The sequence below is a fragment of the Nelumbo lutea genome, chromosome 4, assembly GCF_056320005.1.
Source record: "Nelumbo lutea isolate HS-2025 chromosome 4, American lotus-T2T, whole genome shotgun sequence".
Classification (NCBI taxonomy): domain Eukaryota; kingdom Viridiplantae; phylum Streptophyta; class Magnoliopsida; order Proteales; family Nelumbonaceae; genus Nelumbo; species Nelumbo lutea.
In genome coordinates this window covers 52,012,377-52,030,072 of record NC_142687.1, presented here as the reverse complement: position 1 = coordinate 52,030,072, position 17,696 = coordinate 52,012,377, and the positions used below count along the sequence as shown (strand labels likewise).

Here is a 17,696-nt window from a genome sequence, read left to right as displayed (position 1 = left end):
TACTATTTGCAAATTCCATATGTCGTTTCGGCGAGACAACTGGAAACAACGTGCCGGATACTCGGACCATTTGCGGCACGACCGTCATTACTGAATGGGAACGGTGCAAAACTGGGCTTTTGGCATTCGTAGTGCATTGTGGGCCCCGCGATATTACTATATTTATCCGGGGATGCGGCAGATCTAGAAAGGAATAACTCCGCTCAGCTGGGTGCTTGTGCACGGTTACCAAGGGAGGAAATTTGCATACACCGTTTTTTCAAATCTGAAAGGATTAATGGAGGGGAGCAAGATAGTGAGTGCATAAAGATTAAAGCGAACAAGAAGCAAACGGGTGCGATCATACCAGCACTAATGCACCGGATCCCATCAGGACTCCGAAGTTAAGCGTGCTTGGGCGAGAGTAGTAATAGGATGGGTGACCTCCTGGGAAGTCCTCGTGTTGCACCCCAATTTTATTAATATTTTATTTTTGATATACTATTTGCAAATTCTATATGTCGTTTCGGCGAGACAACTGGAAACAACGTGCCGGATACTCGGACCATTTGCGGCACGACCGTCATTACTGAATGGGAACGGTGCAAAACTGGGCTTTAGGCATTCGTCGTGCATTGTGGGCCCCGTGATATTACTACATTTATCCGAGGATGCGGCAGATATACGAAAGGAATAACTCCGCTCACCTGGGAGCTTGTGCACGGTTACCAAGGGAGGAAAGTTGCATAAACCGTTTTTTCAAGTCTGAAAGAATTAATGGAGGGGAGCAAGATAGTGAGTGCATAAAGATTAAAGCGAACAAGAAGCAAACGGGTGCGATCATACCAGCACTAATGCACCGGATCCCATCAGAACTCCGAAGTTAAGCGTGCTTGGGCGAGAGTAGTACTAGGATGGGTGACCTCCTGGGAAGTCCTCGTGTTGCACCCCAATTTTATTAATATTTTATTTTTGATATACTATTTGCAAATTCCATATGTCGTTTCGGCGAGACAACTGGAAACAACGAGCCGGATATTCGGACCATTTGCGGCACGACCGTCATTAACGAATGGGAACGGTGCAAAACCGGGCTTTTGGCATTCGTCCTGCATTGTGGGCCCCACGATATTACTGCATTTATCCGGGGATGCGGCAGATCTAGAAAGGAATAACTCCGCTCACCTCTGAGTTTGTGCATGGTTACCAAGGGAGGAAAGTTGCATACACCGTTTTTTCAAATCTGAAGGAATTAATGAAGGGGAGCAAGACAGGGAGTGCATAAAGATTTCAGCGAACAAGATGCAAACGGGTGCGATCATACCAGCACTAATGCACCGGATACAATCAGTACTCCGAAGTTAAGCGTGCTTGGGCGACAGTAGTACTAGGATGGGTAACCTCCTGGGAAGTCCTCGTGTTGCACCCCAATTTTATTAATATTTTATTTTTGATATACTATTTGCAAATTCCATATGTCGTTTCGGCGAGACAACTGGAAACAACGTGCCGGATACTCGGACCAATTGCGGCACGACCGTCATTACTGAATGGGAACGGTGCAAAACTGGGCTTTTGGCATTCGTCGTGCATTGTGGGCCCAGCGATATTACTACATTTATCCGGGGATGCGGCAGATCTAGAAAGGAATAACTCCGCTCAGCTGGGAGCTTGTGCACGGTTACCAAGGGAGGAAAGTTGCATACACCGTTTTTTCAAGTCTGAAAGAATTAATGGAGGGGAGCAAGATAGTGAGTGCATAAAGATTAAAGCGAACAAGAAGAAAACCGGTGCGATCATACCAGCACTATTGCACCGGATCCCATCAGAACTCCGAAGTCAAGCGTGCTTGGGCGAGAGTAGTAATAGGATGGGTGACCTCCTGGGAAGTCCTCGTGTTGCAACCCAATTTTATTAATATTTTATTTTTGATATACTATTTACAAATTCCATATGTCGTTTCGGCGAGACAACTGGAAACAACGTGCCTGATACTCGGACCATTTGCGGCACGACCGTCATTACTGAATGGGAACGGTGCAAAACCTTTCTTTTGGCATTCGTCGTTCATTGTGGGCCCCGTGATATTACTACATTTATCCGGGGCAGCGACAGATTTAGAAAGGACTAACTCCGCTCACCTGGGAGCTTGTGCACGGTTACCAAGGGAGGAAAGTTGCATACACCGTTTTTTCAAGTCTAAAATAATTAATGGAGGGGAGCAAGATACTGATTGCATAAAGATTAAAGCGAACAAGAAGCAAACGGGTGCGATCATACCAGCACTAATGCACCGGATCCCATCAGAACTCCGAAGTTAAGCGTGCTTGGGCGTGAGTAGTACTAGGATGGGTGACCTGGGAAGTCCTCGTGTTGCAACCCAATTTTATTAATATTTTATTTTTGATATACTATATGCAAATTCCATATGTCGTTTTGGCGAGACAACAGGAAACAACGTGCCGGATACTCGGACCATTTGGGGAACGACTGTCATTACTGAATGGGAACGGTGCAAAACCGGGCGTTTGGCATTCGTCGTGCATTGTGGGCCCCATGATATTACAACATTTATCCGGGGATGCGGTAGATCTACAAAGGAATAACTCCGCTCACCTGGGAGCTTGTGCACGGTTACCAAGGGAGGAAAGTTGCATACACCGTTTTTTCAAATCTGAAAGGATTAATGGAGGGGAGCAAGACAGTGAGTGCATAAAGATTTCTGCGAACATGATGCAAACGGGTGCGATCATACCAGCACTAATGCACCGGATCCCATCAGAACTCCGAAGTTAAGTGTGCTTGGGCGAGAGTAGTACTAGGATGGGTGACCTCCTTGGAAGTCCTCGTGTTGCACCTCAATTTTATTAATATTTTATTTCTGATATATTATTTGCAAATTCCATATGTCGTTTCGGCGAGACAACTGGAAACAAAGCGCCGGATACTCGGACCATTTGCGGCACGACCGTCATTACTGAATGGGAACGGTGCAAAACCGGGCTTTAGGCATTCGTCGTGCATTGTGGGCCCTGCGATTTTACTACATTTATCCGGGGCAGCGACAGATCTAGAAAGGAATAACTCCGCTCATCTTGGAGCTTGTGCACGGTTACCAAGGGAGGAAAGTTGCATACACCGTTTTTTCAAGTCTGAAGGAATTAATGGAAGGGAGCAAGATAGTGAGTGCATAAAGATTAAAACGAACAAGAAGCAAACGGGTGCGATCATACTAGCACTAATGCACCAGATACAATCAGTACTCGGAAGTTAAGCGTGCTTGGGCGACAGTAGTACTAGGATGGGTAACCTCCTGGGAAGTCCTCGTGTTGCACCCCAATTTTAATAATATTTTATTTTTGATATACTATTTGCAAATTCCATATGTCGTTTCGGCGAGACAACTGGAAACAACGTGCCGGATACTCGGACCATTTGCGGCACGACCGTCATTACTGAATGGGAACGGTGCAAAACTGGGCTTTTGGCATTCGTCGTGCATTGTGGGCCCCGCGATATTACTACATTTATCCGGGGATGCGGCAGATCTAGAAAGGAATAACTCCGCTCAGCTGGGAGCTTGTGCACGGTTACCAAGGGAGGAAAGTTGCATACACCGTTTTTTCAAGTCTGAAAGAATTAATGGAGGGGAGCAAGATAGTGAGTGCATAAAGATTAAAGCGAACATGAAGAAAACCGGTGCGATTATACCAGCACTAATGCACCGGATCCCATCAGAACTCCGAAGTCAAGCGTGCTTGGGCGAGAGTAGTACTAGGATGGGTGACCTCCTGGGAAGTCCTCGTGTTGCAACCCAATTTTATTAATATTTTATTTTTGATATACTATTTGCAAATTCCATATGTCGTTTCGGCGAGACAACTGGAAACAACGTGCCTGATACTCGGACCATTTGCGGCACGACCGTCATTACTGAATGGGAACGGTGCAAAACCTTTCTTTTGGCATTCGTCGTGCATTGTGGGCCCCGTGATATTACTACATTTATCCGAGGCAGCGACAGATCTAGAAAGGACTAACTCCGCTCACCTGGGAGCTTGTGCACGGTTACCAAGGGAGGAAAGTTGCATACACCGTTTTTTCAAGTCTAAAATAATTAATGGAGGGGAGCAAGATACTGATTGCATAAAGATTAAAGCGAACAAGAAGCAAACGGGTGCGATCATACCAGCACTAATGCACCGGATCCCATCAGAACTCCGAAGTTAAGCGTGCTTGGGCGTGAGTAGTACTAGGATGGGTGACCTGGGAAGTCCTCGTGTTGCACCCCAATTTTATTAATATTTTATTTTTGATATACTATATGCAAATTCCATATGTCGTTTCGGCGAGACAACAGGAAACAACGTGCCGGATACTCGGACCATTTGGGGAACGACTGTCATTACTGAATGGGAACGGTGCAAAACCGGGCGTTTGGCATTCGTCGTGCATTGTGGGCCCCATGATATTACAACATTTATCCGGGGATGCGGTAGATCTACAAAGGAATAACTCCGCTCACCTGGGAGCTTGTGCACGGTTACCAAGGGAGGAAAGTTGCATACACCGTTTTTTCAAATCTGAAAGGATTAATGGAGGGGAGCAAGACAGTGAGTGCATAAAGATTTCTGCGAACATGATGCAAACGGGTGCGATCATACCAGCACTAATGCACCGGATCCCATCAGAACTCCGAAGTTAAGTGTGCTTGGGCGAGAGTAGTACTAGGATGGGTGACCTCCTTGGAAGTCCTCGTGTTGCACCTCAATTTTATTAATATTTTATTTCTGATATATTATTTGTAAATTCCATATGTCGTTTCGGCGAGACAACTGGAAACAAAGCGCCGGATACTCGGACCATTTGCGGCACGACCGTCATTACTGAATGGGAACGGTGCAAAACCGGGCTTTAGGCATTCGTCGTGCATTGTGGGCCCCGCGATTTTACTACATTTATCCGGGGCAGCGACAGATCTAGAAAGGAATAACTCCGCTCACCTTGGAGCTTGTGCACGGTTACCAAGGGAGGAAAGTTGCATACACCGTTTTTTCAAATCTGAAGGAATTAATGAAGGGGAGCAAGACAGGGAGTGCATAAAGATTTCAGCGAACAAGATGCAAACGGGTGCGATCATACCTGCACTAATGCACCAGATACAATCAGTACTCCGAAGTTAAGCGTGCTTGGGCGACAGTAGTACTAGGATGGGTAACCTCCTAGGAAGTCCTCGTGTTGCACCCCAATTTTATTTATATTTTATTTTTGATATACATTTTGCAAATTCCATATGTCGTTTCGGCGAGACAACTGGAAACAACGTGCCGGATACTCGGACCATTTGCGGCACGACCGTCATTACTGAATGGGAACGGTGCAAAACTGGGCTTTTGGCATTCGTCGTGCATTGTGGGCCCCGTGATATTACTACATTTGTCCGAGGATGCGGCAGATTTAGAAAGGAATAACTCCGCTCACCTGGGAGCTTGTGCACGGTTACCAAGGGAGGAAAGTTGCATACACCGTTTTTTCAAGTCTGAAAGAATTAATGGAGGGGAGCAAGATAGTGAGTGCATAAAGATTAAAGCGAACAAGAAGCAAACGGGTGCGATCATACCAGCACTAATGCACCGGATCCCATCAGGACTCCGAAGTTAAGCGTGCTTGGGCGAGAGTAGTAATAGGATGGGTGACCTCCTGGGAAGTCCTCGTGTTGCACCCCAATTTTATTAATATTTTATTTTTGATATACTATTTGCAAATTCCATATGTCGTTTCGGCGAGACAACTGGAAACAACGAGCCGGATACTCGGACCATTTGCGGCACGACCGTCATTAACGAATGGGAACGGTGCAAAACCTGGCTTTTGGCATTCGTCCTGCATTGTGGGCCCTGCGATATTACTGCATTTATCCGGGGATGCGGCAGATCTAGAAAGGAATAACTCCTCTCACCTGGGAGTTTGTGCATGGTTACCAAGGGAGGAAAGTTGCATACACCGTTTTTTCAAATCTGAAGGAATTAATGAAGGGGAGCAAGACAGGGAGTGCATAAAGATTTCAGCGAACAAGATGCAAACGGGTGCGATCATACCAGCACTAATGCACCAGATACAATCAGTACTCCGAAGTTAAGCGTGCTTGGGCGCCAGTAGTACTAGGATGGGTAAACTCCTGGGAAGTCCTCGTGTTGCACCCCAATTTTATTAATATTTTATTTTTGATATACTATTTGCAAATTCCATATGTCGTTTCGGCGAGACAACTGGAAACAACGTGCCGGATACTCGGACCATTTGCGGCACGACCGACATTACTGAATGGGAACGGTGCAAAACTGGGCTTTTGGCATTCGTAGTGCATTGTGGGCCCCGCGATATTACTGCATTTATCCGGGGATGCGGCAGATCTAGAAAGGAATAACTCCTCTCACCTGGGAGTTTGTGCATGGTTACCAAGGGAGGAAAGTTGCATACACCGTTTTTTCAAATCTGAAGGAATTAATGAAGGGAAGCAAGACAGGGAGTGCATAAAGATTTCAGCGAACAAGATGCAAACGGGTGCGATCATACCAGCATTAATGCACCAGATACAATCAGTACTCCGAAGTTAAGCGTGCTTGGGCGCCAGTAGTACTAGGATGGGTAAACTCCTGGGAAGTCCTCGTGTTGCACCCCAATTTTATTAATATTTTATTTTTGATATACTATTTGCAAATTCCATATGTCGTTTCGGCGAGACAACTGGAAACAACGTGCCGGATACTCGGACCATTTGCGGCACGACCGTCATTACTGAATGGGAACGGTGCAAAACTGGGCTTTTGGCATTCGTAGTGCATTGTGGGCCCCGCGATATTACTACATTTATCCGGGGATGCGGCAGATCTAGAAAGGAATAACTCCGCTCACCTGGGAGCTTGTGCACGGTTACCAAGGGAGGAAAGTTGCATACACCATTTTTTCAAATCTGAAAGAATTAATGGAGGGGAGCAAGATAGTGAGTGCATAAAGATTAAAGCGAACAAGAAGAAAACCGGTGCGATCATACCAACACTAATGCACCGGATCCCATCAGAACTCCGAAGTTAAGCGTGGTTGGGCGAGAGTAGTACTAGGATGGGTGACCTCCTGGGAAGTCCTCGTGTTGCACCCCAATTTTATTAATATTTTATTTTTAATATACTATTTGCAAATTCCATATGTCGTTTCGGCGAGACAACTGGAAACAACGTGCCGGATACTCAGACCATTTGCGGCACCACCGTCATTAACGAATGGGAACGGTGCAAAACCTGGCTTTTGGCATTCGTCCTGCATTGTGGGCCCCGTGATATTACTGCATTTATTCGGGGATGCGGCAGATCTAGAAAGGAATAACTCCGCTCACCTGGGAGTTTGTGCATGGTTACCAAGGGAGGAAAGTTGCATACACCGTTTTTTCAAATCTGAAGGAATTAATGAAGGGGAGCAAGACACGGAGTGCATAAAGATTTCAGCGAAAAAGATGCAAACGGGTGCGATCATACCAGCACTAATGCACCAGATACAATCAGTACTTCGAAGTTAAGCGTGCTTGGGCGACAGTAGTACTAGGATGGGTAAACTCCTGGGAAGTCCTCGTGTTGCACCCCAATTTTATTAATATTTTATTTTTGATATACTATTTGCAAATTCCATATGTCGTTTCGGCGAGACAACTGGAAACAACGTGCCGGATACTCGGACCATTTGCGGCACGACCGTCATTACTGAATGGGAACGGTGCAAAACTGGGCTTTTGGCATTCGTAGTGCATTGTGGGCCCCGCGATATTACTACATTTATCCGGGGATGCGGCAGATCTAGAAAGGAATAACTCCGCTCACCTGGGAGCTTGTGCACGGTTACCAAGGGAGGAAAGTTGCATACACCATTTTTTCAAGTCTGAAAGAATTAATGGAGGGGAGCAAGATAGTGAGTGCATAAAGATTAAAGCGAACAAGAAGCAAACCGGTGCGATCATACCAGCACTAATGCACCGGATCCCATCAGAACTCCGAAGTTAAGCGTGCTTGGGCGAGAGTAGTACTAGGATGGGTGACCTCCTGGGAAGTCCTCGTGTTGCACCCCAATTTTATTAATATTTTATTTTTAATATACTATTTGCAAATTCCATATGTCGTTTCGGCGAGACAACTGGAAACAACGTGCCGGATACTCGGACCATTTGCGGCACCACCGTCATTAACGAATGGGAACGGTGCAAAACCTGGCTTTTGGCATTCGTCCTGCATTGTGGGCCCCGTGATATTACTGCATTTATTCGGGGATGCGGCAGATCTAGAAAGGAATAACTCCGCTCACCTGGGAGTTTGTGCATGGTTACCAAGGGAGGAAAGTTGCATACACCGTTTTTTCAAATATGAAGGAATTAATGAAGGGGAGCAAGACACGGAGTGCATAAAGATTTCAGCGAACAAGATGCAAACGGGTGCGATCATACCAGCACTAATGCACCAGATACAATCAGTACTCCGAAGTTAAGCGTGCTTGGGCGACAGTAGTACTAGGATGGGTAACCTCCTGGGAAGTCCTCATGTTGCACCCCAATTTTATTAATATTTTATTTTTGATATACTATTTGCAAATTCCATATGTCGTTTCGGCGAGACAACTGGAAACAACGTGCCGGATACTCGGACCATTTGCGGCACGACCGTCATTACTGAATGGGAACGGTGCAAAACTGGGCTTTTGGCATTCGTAGTGCATTGTGGGCCCCGCGATATTACTACATTTATCCGGGGATGCGGCAGATCTAGAAAGGAATAACTCCGCTCACCTCGGAGTTTGTGCATGGTTACCAAGGGAGGAAAGTTGCATACACCGTTTTTTCAAATCTGAAGGAATTAATGAAGGGGAGCAAGACACGGAGTGCATAAAGATTTCAGCGAACAAGATGCAAACGGGTGCGATCATACCAGCACTAATGCACCAGATACAATCAGTACTCCGAAGTTAAGCGTGCTTGGGCGACAGTAGTACTAGGATGGGTAACCTCCTGGGAAGTCCTCATGTTGCACCCCAATTTTATTAATATTTTATTTTTGATATACTATTTGCAAATTCCATATGTCGTTTCGGCGAGACAACTGGAAACAACGTGCCGGATACTCGGACCATTTGCGGCACGACCGTCATTACTGAATGGGAACGGTGCAAAACTGGGCTTTTGGCATTCGTAGTGCATTGTGGGCCCCGCGATATTACTACATTTATCCGGGGATGCGGCAGATCTAGAAAGGAATAACTCCGCTCACCTGGGAGTTTGTGCATGGTTACCAAGGGAGGAAAGTTGCATACACCGTTTTTTCAAATCTGAAGGAATTAATGAAGGGGAGCAAGACAGGGAGTGCATAAAGATTTCAGCGAACAAGATGCAAACGGGTGCGATCATACCAGCACTAATGCACCAGATACAATCAGTACTCCGAAGTTAAGCGTGCTTGGGCGACAGTAGTACTAGGATGGGTAACCTCCTGGGAAGTCCTCGTGTTGCACCCCAATTTTATTAATATTTTATTTTTCATATACTATTTGCAAATTCCATATGTCGTTTCGGCGAGACAACTGGAAACAACGTGCCGGATACTCGGACCATTTGCGGCACGACCGTCATTACTAAATGGGAACGGTACAAAACTGGGCTTTTGGCATTCGTAGTGCATTGTGGGCCCCGCGATATTACTACATTTATCCGGGGATGCGGCAGATCTAGAAAGGAATAACTCCGCTCAGCTGGGAGCTTGTGCACGGTTACCAAGGGAGGAAATTTGCATACACCGTTTTTTCAAATCTGAAAGGATTAATGGAGGGGAGCAAGATAGTGAGTGCATAAAGATTAAAGCGAACAAGAAGCAAACGGGTGCGATCATACCAGCACTAATGCACCGGATCCCATCAGGACTCCGAAGTTAAGCGTGCTTGGGCGAGAGTAGTAATAGGATGGGTGACCTCCTGGGAAGTCCTCGTGTTGCACCCCAATTTTATTAATATTTTATTTTTGATATACTATTTGCAAATTCTATATGTCGTTTCGGCGAGACAACTGGAAACAACGTACCGGATACTCGGACCATTTGCGGCACGACCGTCATTACTGAATGGGAACGGTGCAAAACTGGGCTTTAGGCATTCGTCGTGCATTGTGGGCCCCGTGATATTACTACATTTATCCGAGGATGCGGCAGATATACAAAAGGAATAACTCCGCTCACCTGGGAGCTTGTGCACGGTTACCAAGGGAGGAAAGTTGCATAAACCGTTTTTTCAAGTCTGAAAGAATTAATGGAGGGGAGCAAGATAGTGAGTGCATAAAGATTAAAGCGAACAAGAAGCAAACGGGTGCGATCATACCAGCACTAATGCACCGGATCCCATCAGAACTCCGAAGTTAAGCGTGCTTGGGCGAGAGTAGTACTAGGATGGGTGACCTCCTGGGAAGTCCTCGTGTTGCACCCCAATTTTATTAATATTTTATTTTTGATATACTATTTGCAAATTCCATATGTCGTTTCGGCGAGACAACTTGAAACAACGAGCCGGATATTCGGACCATTTGCGGCACGACCGTCATTAACGAATGGGAACGGTGCAAAACCGGGCTTTTGGCATTCGTCCTGCATTGTGGGCCCCACGATATTACTACATTTATCCGGGGATGCGGCAGATCTAGAAAGGAATAACTCCGCTCACCTGTGAGTTTGTGCATGGTTACCAAGGGAGGAAAGTGCATACACCGTTTTTTCAAATCTGAAGGAATTAATGAAGGGGAGCAAGACAGGGAGTGCATAAAGATTTCAGCGAACAAGATGCAAACGGTTGCGATCATACCAGCACTAATGCACCGGATACAATCAGTACTCCGAAGTTAAGCGTGCTTGGGCGACAGTAGTACTAGGATGGGTAACCTCCTGGGAAGTCCTCGTGTTGCACCCCAATTTTATTAATATTTTATTTTTGATATACTATTTGCAAATTCCATATGTCGTTTCGGCGAGACAACTGGAAACAACGTGCCGGATACTCGGACCATTTGCGGCACGACCGTCATTACTGAATGGGAACGGTGCAAAACTGGGCTTTTGGCATTCGTCGTGCATTGTGGGCCCCGCGATATTACTACATTTATCCGGGGATGCGGCAGATCTAGAAAGGAATAACTCCGCTCAGCTGGGAGCTTGTGCACGGTTACCAAGGGAGGAAAGTTGCATACACCGTTTTTTCAAGTCTGAAAGAATTAATGGAGGGGAGCAAGATAGTGAGTGCATAAAGATTAAAGCGAACAAGAAGAAAACCGGTGCGATTATACCAGCACTAATGCACCGGATCCCATCAGAACTCCGAAGTCAAGCGTGCTTGGGCGAGAGTAGTACTAGGATGGGTGACCTCCTGGGAAGTCCTCGTGTTGCAACCCAATTTTATTAATATTTTATTTTTGATATACTATTTGCAAATTCCATATGTCGTTTCGGCGAGACAACTGGAAACAACGTGCCTGATACTCGGACCATTTGCGGCACGACCGTCATTACTGAATGGGAACGGTGCAAAACCTTTCTTTTGGCATTAGTCGTGCATTGTGGGCCCCGTGATATTACTACATTTATCCGGGGCAGCGACAGATCTAGAAAGGACTAACTCCGCTCACCTGGGAGCTTGTGCACGGTTACCAAGGGAGGAAAGTTGCATACACCGTTTTTTCAAGTCTAAAATAATTAATGGAGGGGAGCAAGATACTGATTGCATAAAGATTAAAGCGAACAAGAAGCAAACGGGTGCGATCATACCAGCACTAATGCACCGGATCCCATCAGAACTCCGAAGTTAAGCGTGCTTGGGCGTGAGTAGTACTAGGATGGGTGACCTGGGAAGTCCTCGTGTTGCACCCCAATTTTATTAATATTTTATTTTTGATATACTATATGCAAATTCCATATGTCGTTTCGGCGAGACAACAGGAAACAACGTGCCGGATACTCGGACCATTTGGGGAACGACTGTCATTACTGAATGGGAACAGTGCAAAACCGGGCGTTTGGCATACGTCGTGCATTGTGGGCCCCATGATATTACAACATTTATCCGGGGATGCGGTAGATCTACAAAGGAATAACTCCGCTCACCTGGGAGCTTGTGCACGGTTACCAAGGGAGGAAAGTTGCATACACCGTTTTTTCAAATCTGAAAGGATTAATGGAGGGGAGCAAGACAGTGAGTGCATAAAGATTTCTGCGAACATGATGCAAACGGGTGCGATCATACCAGCACTAATGCACCGGATCCCATCAGAACTCCGAAGTTAAGTGTGCTTGGGCGAGAGTAGTACTAGGATGGGTGACCTCCTTGGAAGTCCTCGTGTTGCACCTCAATTTTATTAATATTTTATTTCTGATATATATTTTGTAAATTCCATATGTCGTTTCGGCGAGACAACTTGAAACAAAGCGCCGGATACTCGGACCATTTGCGGCACGACCGTCATTACTGAATGGGAACGGTGCAAAACCGGGCTTTAGGCATTCGTCGTGCATTGTGGGCCCCTCGATTTTACTACATTTATCCGGGGCAGCGACAGATTTAGAAAGGAATAACTCCGCTCAACTGGGAGCTTGTGCACGGTTACCAAGGGAGGAAAGTTGCATACACCGTTTTTTCAAGTCTGAAAGAATTAATGGAGGGGAGCAAGATAGTGAGTGCATAAAGATTAAAGCGAACAAGAAGCAAATGGGTGCGATCATACCAGCACTAATGCACCGGATCCCATCAGGACTCCGAAGTTAAGCGTGCTTGGGCGAGAGTAGTAATAGGATGGGTGACCTCCTGGGAAGTCCTCGTGTTGCACCCCAATTTAATTAATATTTTATTTTTGATATACTATTTGCAAATTCCATATGTCGTTTCGGCGAGACAACTGGAAACAACGAGCCGGATACTCGGACCATTTGCGGCACGACCGTCATTAACGAATGGGAACGGTGCAAAACCTGGCTTTTGGCATTCGTCCTGCATTGTGGGCCCTGCGATATTACTGCATTTATCCGGGGATGCGGCAGATCTAGAAAGGAATAACTCCTCTCACCTGGGAGTTTGTGCATGGTTACCAAGGGAGGAAAGTTGCATACACCGTTTTTTCAAATCTGAAGGAATTAATGAAGGGGAGCAAGACAGGGAGTGCATAAAGATTTCAGCGAACAAGATGCAAACGGGTGCGATCATACCAGCACTAATGCACCAGATACAATCAGTACTCCGAAGTTAAGCGTGCTTGGGCGCCAGTAGTACTAGGATGGGTAAACTCCTGGGAAGTCCTCGTGTTGCACCCCAATTTTATTAATATTTTATTTTTGATATACTATTTGCAAATTCCATATGTCGTTTCGGCGAGACAACTGGAAACAACGTGCCGGATACTCGGACCATTTGCGGCACGACTGACATTACTGAATGGGAACGGTGCAAAACTGGGCTTTTGGCATTCGTAGTGCATTGTGGGCCCCGCGATATTACTGCATTTATCCGGGGATGCGGCAGATCTAGAAAGGAATAACTCCTCTCACCTGGGAGTTTGTGCATGGTTACCAAGGGAGGAAAGTTGCATACACCGTTTTTTCAAATCTGAAGGAATTAATGAAGGGGAGCAAGACAGGGAGTGCATAAAGATTTCAGCGAACAAGATGCAAACGGGTGCGATCATACCAGCACTAATGCACCAGATACAATCAGTACTCCGAAGTTAAGCGTGCTTGGGCGCCAGTAGTACTAGGATGGGTAACCTCCTGGGAAGTCCTCGTGTTGCACCCCAATTTTATTAATATTTTATTTTTGATATACTATTTGCAAATTCCATATGTCGTTTCGGCGAGACAACTGGAAACAACGTGCCGGATACTCGGACCATTTGCGGCACGACCGTCATTACTGAATGGGAACGGTGCAAAACTGGGCTTTTGGCATTCGTAGTGCATTGTGGGCCCCGTGATATTACTACATTTGTCCGAGGATGCGGCAGATTTAGAAAGGAATAACTCCGCTCACCTGGGAGCTTGTGCACGGTTACCAAGGGAGGAAAGTTGCATACACCGTTTTTTCAAGTCTGAAAGAATTAATGGAGGGGAGCAAGATAGTGAGTGCATAAAGATTAAAGCGAACAAGAAGCAAACGGGTGCGATCATACCAGCACTAATGCACCGGATCCCATCAGGACTCCGAAGTTAAGCGTGCTTGGGCGAGAGTAGTAATAGGATGGGTGACCTCCTGGGAAGTCCTCGTGTTGCACCCCAATTTTATTAATATTTTATTTTTGATATACTATTTGCAAATTCCATATGTCGTTTCGGCGAGACAACTGGAAACAACGAGCCGGATACTCGGACCATTTGCGGCACGACCGTCATTAACGAATGGGAACGGTGCAAAACCTGGCTTTTGGCATTCGTCCTGCATTGTGGGCCCTGCGATATTACTGCATTTATCCGGGGATGCGGCAGATCTAGAAAGGAATAACTCCTCTCACCTGGGAGTTTGTGCATGGTTACCAAGGGAGGAAAGTTGCATACACCGTTTTTTCAAATCTGAAGGAATTAATGAAGGGGAGCAAGACAGGGAGTGCATAAAGATTTCAGCGATTAAGATGCAAACGGGTGCGATCATACCAGCACTAATGCACCAGATACAATCAGAACTCCGAAGTTAAGCGTGCTTGGGCGCCAGTAGTACTAGGATGGGTAAACTCCTGGGAAGTCCTCGTGTTGCACCCCAATTTTATTAATATTTTATTTTTGATATACTATTTGCAAATTCCATATGTCGTTTCGGCGAGACAACTGGAAACAACGTGCCGGATACTCGAACCATTTGCGGCACGACCGTCATTACTGAATGGGAACGGTGCAAAACTGGGCTTTTGGCATTCGTAGTGCATTGTGGGCCCCGCGATATTACTACATTTATCCGGGGATGCGGCAGATCTAGAAAGGAATAACTCCGCTCAACTGGGAGCTTGTGCACGGTTACCAAGGGAGGAAATTTGCATACACCGTTTTTTCAAATCTGAAAGGATTAATGGAGGGGAGCAAGATAGTGAGTGCATAAAGATTAAAGCGAACAAGAAGCAAACGGGTGCGATCATACCAGCACTAATGCACCGGATCCCATCAGGACTCCGAAGTTAAGCGTGCTTGGGCGAGAGTAGTAATAGGATGGGTGACCTCCTGGGAAGTCCTCGTGTTGCACCCCAATTTTATTAATATTTTATTTTTGATATACTATTTGCAAATTCTATATGTCGTTTCGGCGAGACAACTGGAAACAACGTGCCGGATACTCGGACCATTTGCGGCACGACCGTCATTACTGAATGGGAACGGTGCAAAACTGGGCTTTAGGCATTCGTCGTGCATTGTGGGCCCCGTGATATTACTACATTTATCCGAGGATGCGGCAGATATACAAAAGGAATAACTCCGCTCACCTGGGAGCTTGTGCACGGTTACCAAGGGAGGAAAGTTGCATAAACCGTTTTTTCAAGTCTGAAAGAATTAATGGAGGGGAGCAAGATAGTGAGTGCATAAAGATTAAAGCGAACAAGAAGCAAACGGGTGCGATCATACCAGCACTAATGCACCGGATCCCATCAGAACTCCGAAGTTAAGCGTGCTTGGGCGAGAGTAGTACTAGGATGGGTGACCTCCTGGGAAGTCCTCGTGTTGCACCCCAATTTTATTAATATTTTATTTTTGATATACTATTTGCAAATTCCATATGTCGTTTCGGCGAGACAACTTGAAACAACGAGCCGGATATTCGGACCATTTGCGGCACGACCGTCATTAACGAATGGGAACGGTGCAAAACCGGGCTTTTGGCATTCGTCCTGCATTGTGGGCCCCACGATATTACTACATTTATCCGGGGATGCGGCAGATCTAGAAAGGAATAACTCCGCTCACCTGTGAGTTTGTGCATGGTTACCAAGGGAGGAAAGTTGCATACACCGTTTTTTCAAATCTGAAGGAATTAATGAAGGGGAGCAAGACAGGGAGTGCATAAAGATTTCAGCGAACAAGATGCAAACGGTTGCGATCATACCAGCACTAATGCACCGGATACAATCAGTACTCCGAAGTTAAGCGTGCTTGGGCGACAGTAGTACTAGGATGGGTAACCTCCTGGGAAGTCCTCGTGTTGCACCCCAATTTTATTAATATTTTATTTTTGATATACTATTTGCAAATTCCATATGTCGTTTCGGCGAGACAACTGGAAACAACGTGCCGGATACTCGGACCATTTGCGGCACGACCGTCATTACTGAATGGGAACGGTGCAAAACTAGGCTTTTGGCATTCGTCGTGCATTGTGGGCCCCGCGATATTACTACATTTATCCGGGGATGCGGCAGATCTAGAAAGGAATAACTCCGCTCAGCTGGGAGCTTGTGCACGGTTACCAAGGGAGGAAAGTTGCATACACCGTTTTTTCAAGTCTGAAAGAATTAATGGAGGGGAGCAAGATAGTGAGTGCATAAAGATTAAAGCGAACAAGAAGAAAACCGGTGCGATTATACCAGCACTAATGCACCGGATCCCATCAGAACTCCGAAGTCAAGCGTGCTTGGGCGAGAGTAGTACTAGGATGGGTGACCTCCTGGGAAGTCCTCGTGTTGCAACCCAATTTTATTAATATTTTATTTTTGATATACTATTTGCAAATTCCATATGTCGTTTCGGCGAGACAACTGGAAACAACGTGCCTGATACTCGGACCATTTGCGGCACGACCGTCATTACTGAATGGGAACGGTGCAAAACCTTTCTTTTGGCATTAGTCGTGCATTGTGGGCCCCGTGATATTACTACATTTATCCGGGGCAGCGACAGATCTAGAAAGGACTAACTCCGCTCACCTGGGAGCTTGTGCACGGTTACCAAGGGAGGAAAGTTGCATACACCGTTTTTTCAAGTCTAAAATAATTAATGGAGGGGAGCAAGATACTGATTGCATAAAGATTAAAGCGAACAAGAAGCAAACGGGTGCGATCATACCAGCACTAATGCACCGGATCCCATCAGAACTCCGAAGTTAAGCGTGCTTGGGCGTGAGTAGTACTAGGATGGGTGACCTGGGAAGTCCTCGTGTTGCACCCCAATTTTATTAATATTTTATTTTTGATATACTATATGCAAATTCCATATGTCGTTTCGGCGAGACAACAGGAAACAACGTGCCGGATACTCGGACCATTTGGGGAACGACTGTCATTACTGAATGGGAACAGTGCAAAACCGGGCGTTTGGCATTCGTCGTGCATTGTGGGCCCCATGATATTACAACATTTATCCGGGGATGCGGTAGATCTACAAAGGAATAACTCCGCTCACCTGGGAGCTTGTGCACGGTTACCAAGGGAGGAAAGTTGCATACACCGTTTTTTCAAATCTGAAAGGATTAATGGAGGGGAGCAAGACAGTGAGTGCATAAAGATTTCTGCGAACATGATGCAAACGGGTGCGATCATACCAGCACTAATGCACCGGATCCCATCAGAACTCCGAAGTTAAGTGTGCTTGGGCGAGAGTAGTACTAGGATGGGTGACCTCCTTGGAAGTCCTCGTGTTGCACCTCAATTTTATTAATATTTTATTTCTGATATATTATTTGTAAATTCCATA

The 17,696-nt window shown here is 45.9% G+C and overlaps 22 non-coding genes and 15 pseudogenes across 22 annotated transcripts; all 37 read left to right on the top strand.

Moving 5' to 3' along the window:
• Positions 1 to 332: 332 nt before the first annotated feature.
• On the top strand, positions 333 to 451 carry LOC148858161 (5S ribosomal RNA). The gene has a single exon (XR_016096937.1). It is a non-coding gene; the product is annotated as a 5S ribosomal RNA (ribosomal RNA).
• A 360-nt stretch (positions 452 to 811) lies between these two features.
• LOC148858160 (5S ribosomal RNA) lies at positions 812 to 930 on the top strand. Its single transcript, XR_016095483.1, has one exon. It is a non-coding gene; the product is annotated as a 5S ribosomal RNA (ribosomal RNA).
• Positions 931 to 1,289: 359 nt separating this feature from the next.
• LOC148858159 (5S ribosomal RNA) lies at positions 1,290 to 1,408 on the top strand (annotated as a pseudogene).
• Positions 1,409 to 1,767: 359 nt separating this feature from the next.
• LOC148858158 (5S ribosomal RNA) lies at positions 1,768 to 1,886 on the top strand (annotated as a pseudogene).
• Positions 1,887 to 2,245: 359 nt separating this feature from the next.
• On the top strand, positions 2,246 to 2,361 carry LOC148858157 (5S ribosomal RNA). Its single transcript, XR_016097836.1, has one exon. It is a non-coding gene; the product is annotated as a 5S ribosomal RNA (ribosomal RNA).
• A 359-nt stretch (positions 2,362 to 2,720) lies between these two features.
• Positions 2,721 to 2,839, top strand: LOC148858156 (5S ribosomal RNA). The gene has a single exon (XR_016096846.1). It is a non-coding gene; the product is annotated as a 5S ribosomal RNA (ribosomal RNA).
• A 359-nt stretch (positions 2,840 to 3,198) lies between these two features.
• LOC148858155 (5S ribosomal RNA) lies at positions 3,199 to 3,317 on the top strand (annotated as a pseudogene).
• A 359-nt stretch (positions 3,318 to 3,676) lies between these two features.
• LOC148858154 (5S ribosomal RNA) lies at positions 3,677 to 3,795 on the top strand. Its single transcript, XR_016097601.1, has one exon. It is a non-coding gene; the product is annotated as a 5S ribosomal RNA (ribosomal RNA).
• Positions 3,796 to 4,154: 359 nt separating this feature from the next.
• Positions 4,155 to 4,270, top strand: LOC148858153 (5S ribosomal RNA). Its single transcript, XR_016097239.1, has one exon. It is a non-coding gene; the product is annotated as a 5S ribosomal RNA (ribosomal RNA).
• A 359-nt stretch (positions 4,271 to 4,629) lies between these two features.
• LOC148858152 (5S ribosomal RNA) lies at positions 4,630 to 4,748 on the top strand. The gene has a single exon (XR_016096845.1). It is a non-coding gene; the product is annotated as a 5S ribosomal RNA (ribosomal RNA).
• Positions 4,749 to 5,107: 359 nt separating this feature from the next.
• On the top strand, positions 5,108 to 5,226 carry LOC148858151 (5S ribosomal RNA; annotated as a pseudogene).
• Positions 5,227 to 5,585: 359 nt separating this feature from the next.
• LOC148858150 (5S ribosomal RNA) lies at positions 5,586 to 5,704 on the top strand. The gene has a single exon (XR_016096936.1). It is a non-coding gene; the product is annotated as a 5S ribosomal RNA (ribosomal RNA).
• Positions 5,705 to 6,063: 359 nt separating this feature from the next.
• Positions 6,064 to 6,182, top strand: LOC148858149 (5S ribosomal RNA; annotated as a pseudogene).
• A 359-nt stretch (positions 6,183 to 6,541) lies between these two features.
• Positions 6,542 to 6,660, top strand: LOC148858148 (5S ribosomal RNA; annotated as a pseudogene).
• A 359-nt stretch (positions 6,661 to 7,019) lies between these two features.
• Positions 7,020 to 7,138, top strand: LOC148858147 (5S ribosomal RNA). Its single transcript, XR_016097067.1, has one exon. It is a non-coding gene; the product is annotated as a 5S ribosomal RNA (ribosomal RNA).
• Positions 7,139 to 7,497: 359 nt separating this feature from the next.
• LOC148858146 (5S ribosomal RNA) lies at positions 7,498 to 7,616 on the top strand (annotated as a pseudogene).
• A 359-nt stretch (positions 7,617 to 7,975) lies between these two features.
• LOC148858145 (5S ribosomal RNA) lies at positions 7,976 to 8,094 on the top strand. Its single transcript, XR_016096199.1, has one exon. It is a non-coding gene; the product is annotated as a 5S ribosomal RNA (ribosomal RNA).
• A 359-nt stretch (positions 8,095 to 8,453) lies between these two features.
• LOC148858144 (5S ribosomal RNA) lies at positions 8,454 to 8,572 on the top strand (annotated as a pseudogene).
• A 359-nt stretch (positions 8,573 to 8,931) lies between these two features.
• LOC148858143 (5S ribosomal RNA) lies at positions 8,932 to 9,050 on the top strand (annotated as a pseudogene).
• Positions 9,051 to 9,409: 359 nt separating this feature from the next.
• Positions 9,410 to 9,528, top strand: LOC148858142 (5S ribosomal RNA; annotated as a pseudogene).
• A 359-nt stretch (positions 9,529 to 9,887) lies between these two features.
• On the top strand, positions 9,888 to 10,006 carry LOC148858141 (5S ribosomal RNA). Its single transcript, XR_016096935.1, has one exon. It is a non-coding gene; the product is annotated as a 5S ribosomal RNA (ribosomal RNA).
• A 360-nt stretch (positions 10,007 to 10,366) lies between these two features.
• LOC148858140 (5S ribosomal RNA) lies at positions 10,367 to 10,485 on the top strand. The gene has a single exon (XR_016095470.1). It is a non-coding gene; the product is annotated as a 5S ribosomal RNA (ribosomal RNA).
• A 358-nt stretch (positions 10,486 to 10,843) lies between these two features.
• On the top strand, positions 10,844 to 10,962 carry LOC148858139 (5S ribosomal RNA; annotated as a pseudogene).
• A 359-nt stretch (positions 10,963 to 11,321) lies between these two features.
• Positions 11,322 to 11,440, top strand: LOC148858138 (5S ribosomal RNA). Its single transcript, XR_016097600.1, has one exon. It is a non-coding gene; the product is annotated as a 5S ribosomal RNA (ribosomal RNA).
• Positions 11,441 to 11,799: 359 nt separating this feature from the next.
• On the top strand, positions 11,800 to 11,915 carry LOC148858137 (5S ribosomal RNA). Its single transcript, XR_016097238.1, has one exon. It is a non-coding gene; the product is annotated as a 5S ribosomal RNA (ribosomal RNA).
• Positions 11,916 to 12,274: 359 nt separating this feature from the next.
• LOC148858136 (5S ribosomal RNA) lies at positions 12,275 to 12,393 on the top strand. Its single transcript, XR_016096844.1, has one exon. It is a non-coding gene; the product is annotated as a 5S ribosomal RNA (ribosomal RNA).
• A 359-nt stretch (positions 12,394 to 12,752) lies between these two features.
• LOC148858135 (5S ribosomal RNA) lies at positions 12,753 to 12,871 on the top strand. Its single transcript, XR_016096934.1, has one exon. It is a non-coding gene; the product is annotated as a 5S ribosomal RNA (ribosomal RNA).
• Positions 12,872 to 13,230: 359 nt separating this feature from the next.
• LOC148858134 (5S ribosomal RNA) lies at positions 13,231 to 13,349 on the top strand (annotated as a pseudogene).
• A 359-nt stretch (positions 13,350 to 13,708) lies between these two features.
• LOC148858133 (5S ribosomal RNA) lies at positions 13,709 to 13,827 on the top strand (annotated as a pseudogene).
• A 359-nt stretch (positions 13,828 to 14,186) lies between these two features.
• On the top strand, positions 14,187 to 14,305 carry LOC148858132 (5S ribosomal RNA). The gene has a single exon (XR_016096933.1). It is a non-coding gene; the product is annotated as a 5S ribosomal RNA (ribosomal RNA).
• Positions 14,306 to 14,664: 359 nt separating this feature from the next.
• Positions 14,665 to 14,783, top strand: LOC148858131 (5S ribosomal RNA; annotated as a pseudogene).
• Positions 14,784 to 15,142: 359 nt separating this feature from the next.
• Positions 15,143 to 15,261, top strand: LOC148858130 (5S ribosomal RNA). Its single transcript, XR_016096932.1, has one exon. It is a non-coding gene; the product is annotated as a 5S ribosomal RNA (ribosomal RNA).
• A 360-nt stretch (positions 15,262 to 15,621) lies between these two features.
• On the top strand, positions 15,622 to 15,740 carry LOC148858129 (5S ribosomal RNA). Its single transcript, XR_016095457.1, has one exon. It is a non-coding gene; the product is annotated as a 5S ribosomal RNA (ribosomal RNA).
• A 359-nt stretch (positions 15,741 to 16,099) lies between these two features.
• On the top strand, positions 16,100 to 16,218 carry LOC148858128 (5S ribosomal RNA; annotated as a pseudogene).
• Positions 16,219 to 16,577: 359 nt separating this feature from the next.
• Positions 16,578 to 16,696, top strand: LOC148858127 (5S ribosomal RNA). Its single transcript, XR_016097598.1, has one exon. It is a non-coding gene; the product is annotated as a 5S ribosomal RNA (ribosomal RNA).
• A 359-nt stretch (positions 16,697 to 17,055) lies between these two features.
• On the top strand, positions 17,056 to 17,171 carry LOC148858126 (5S ribosomal RNA). Its single transcript, XR_016097236.1, has one exon. It is a non-coding gene; the product is annotated as a 5S ribosomal RNA (ribosomal RNA).
• A 359-nt stretch (positions 17,172 to 17,530) lies between these two features.
• Positions 17,531 to 17,649, top strand: LOC148858125 (5S ribosomal RNA). The gene has a single exon (XR_016096843.1). It is a non-coding gene; the product is annotated as a 5S ribosomal RNA (ribosomal RNA).
• Positions 17,650 to 17,696: the final 47 nt, after the last annotated feature.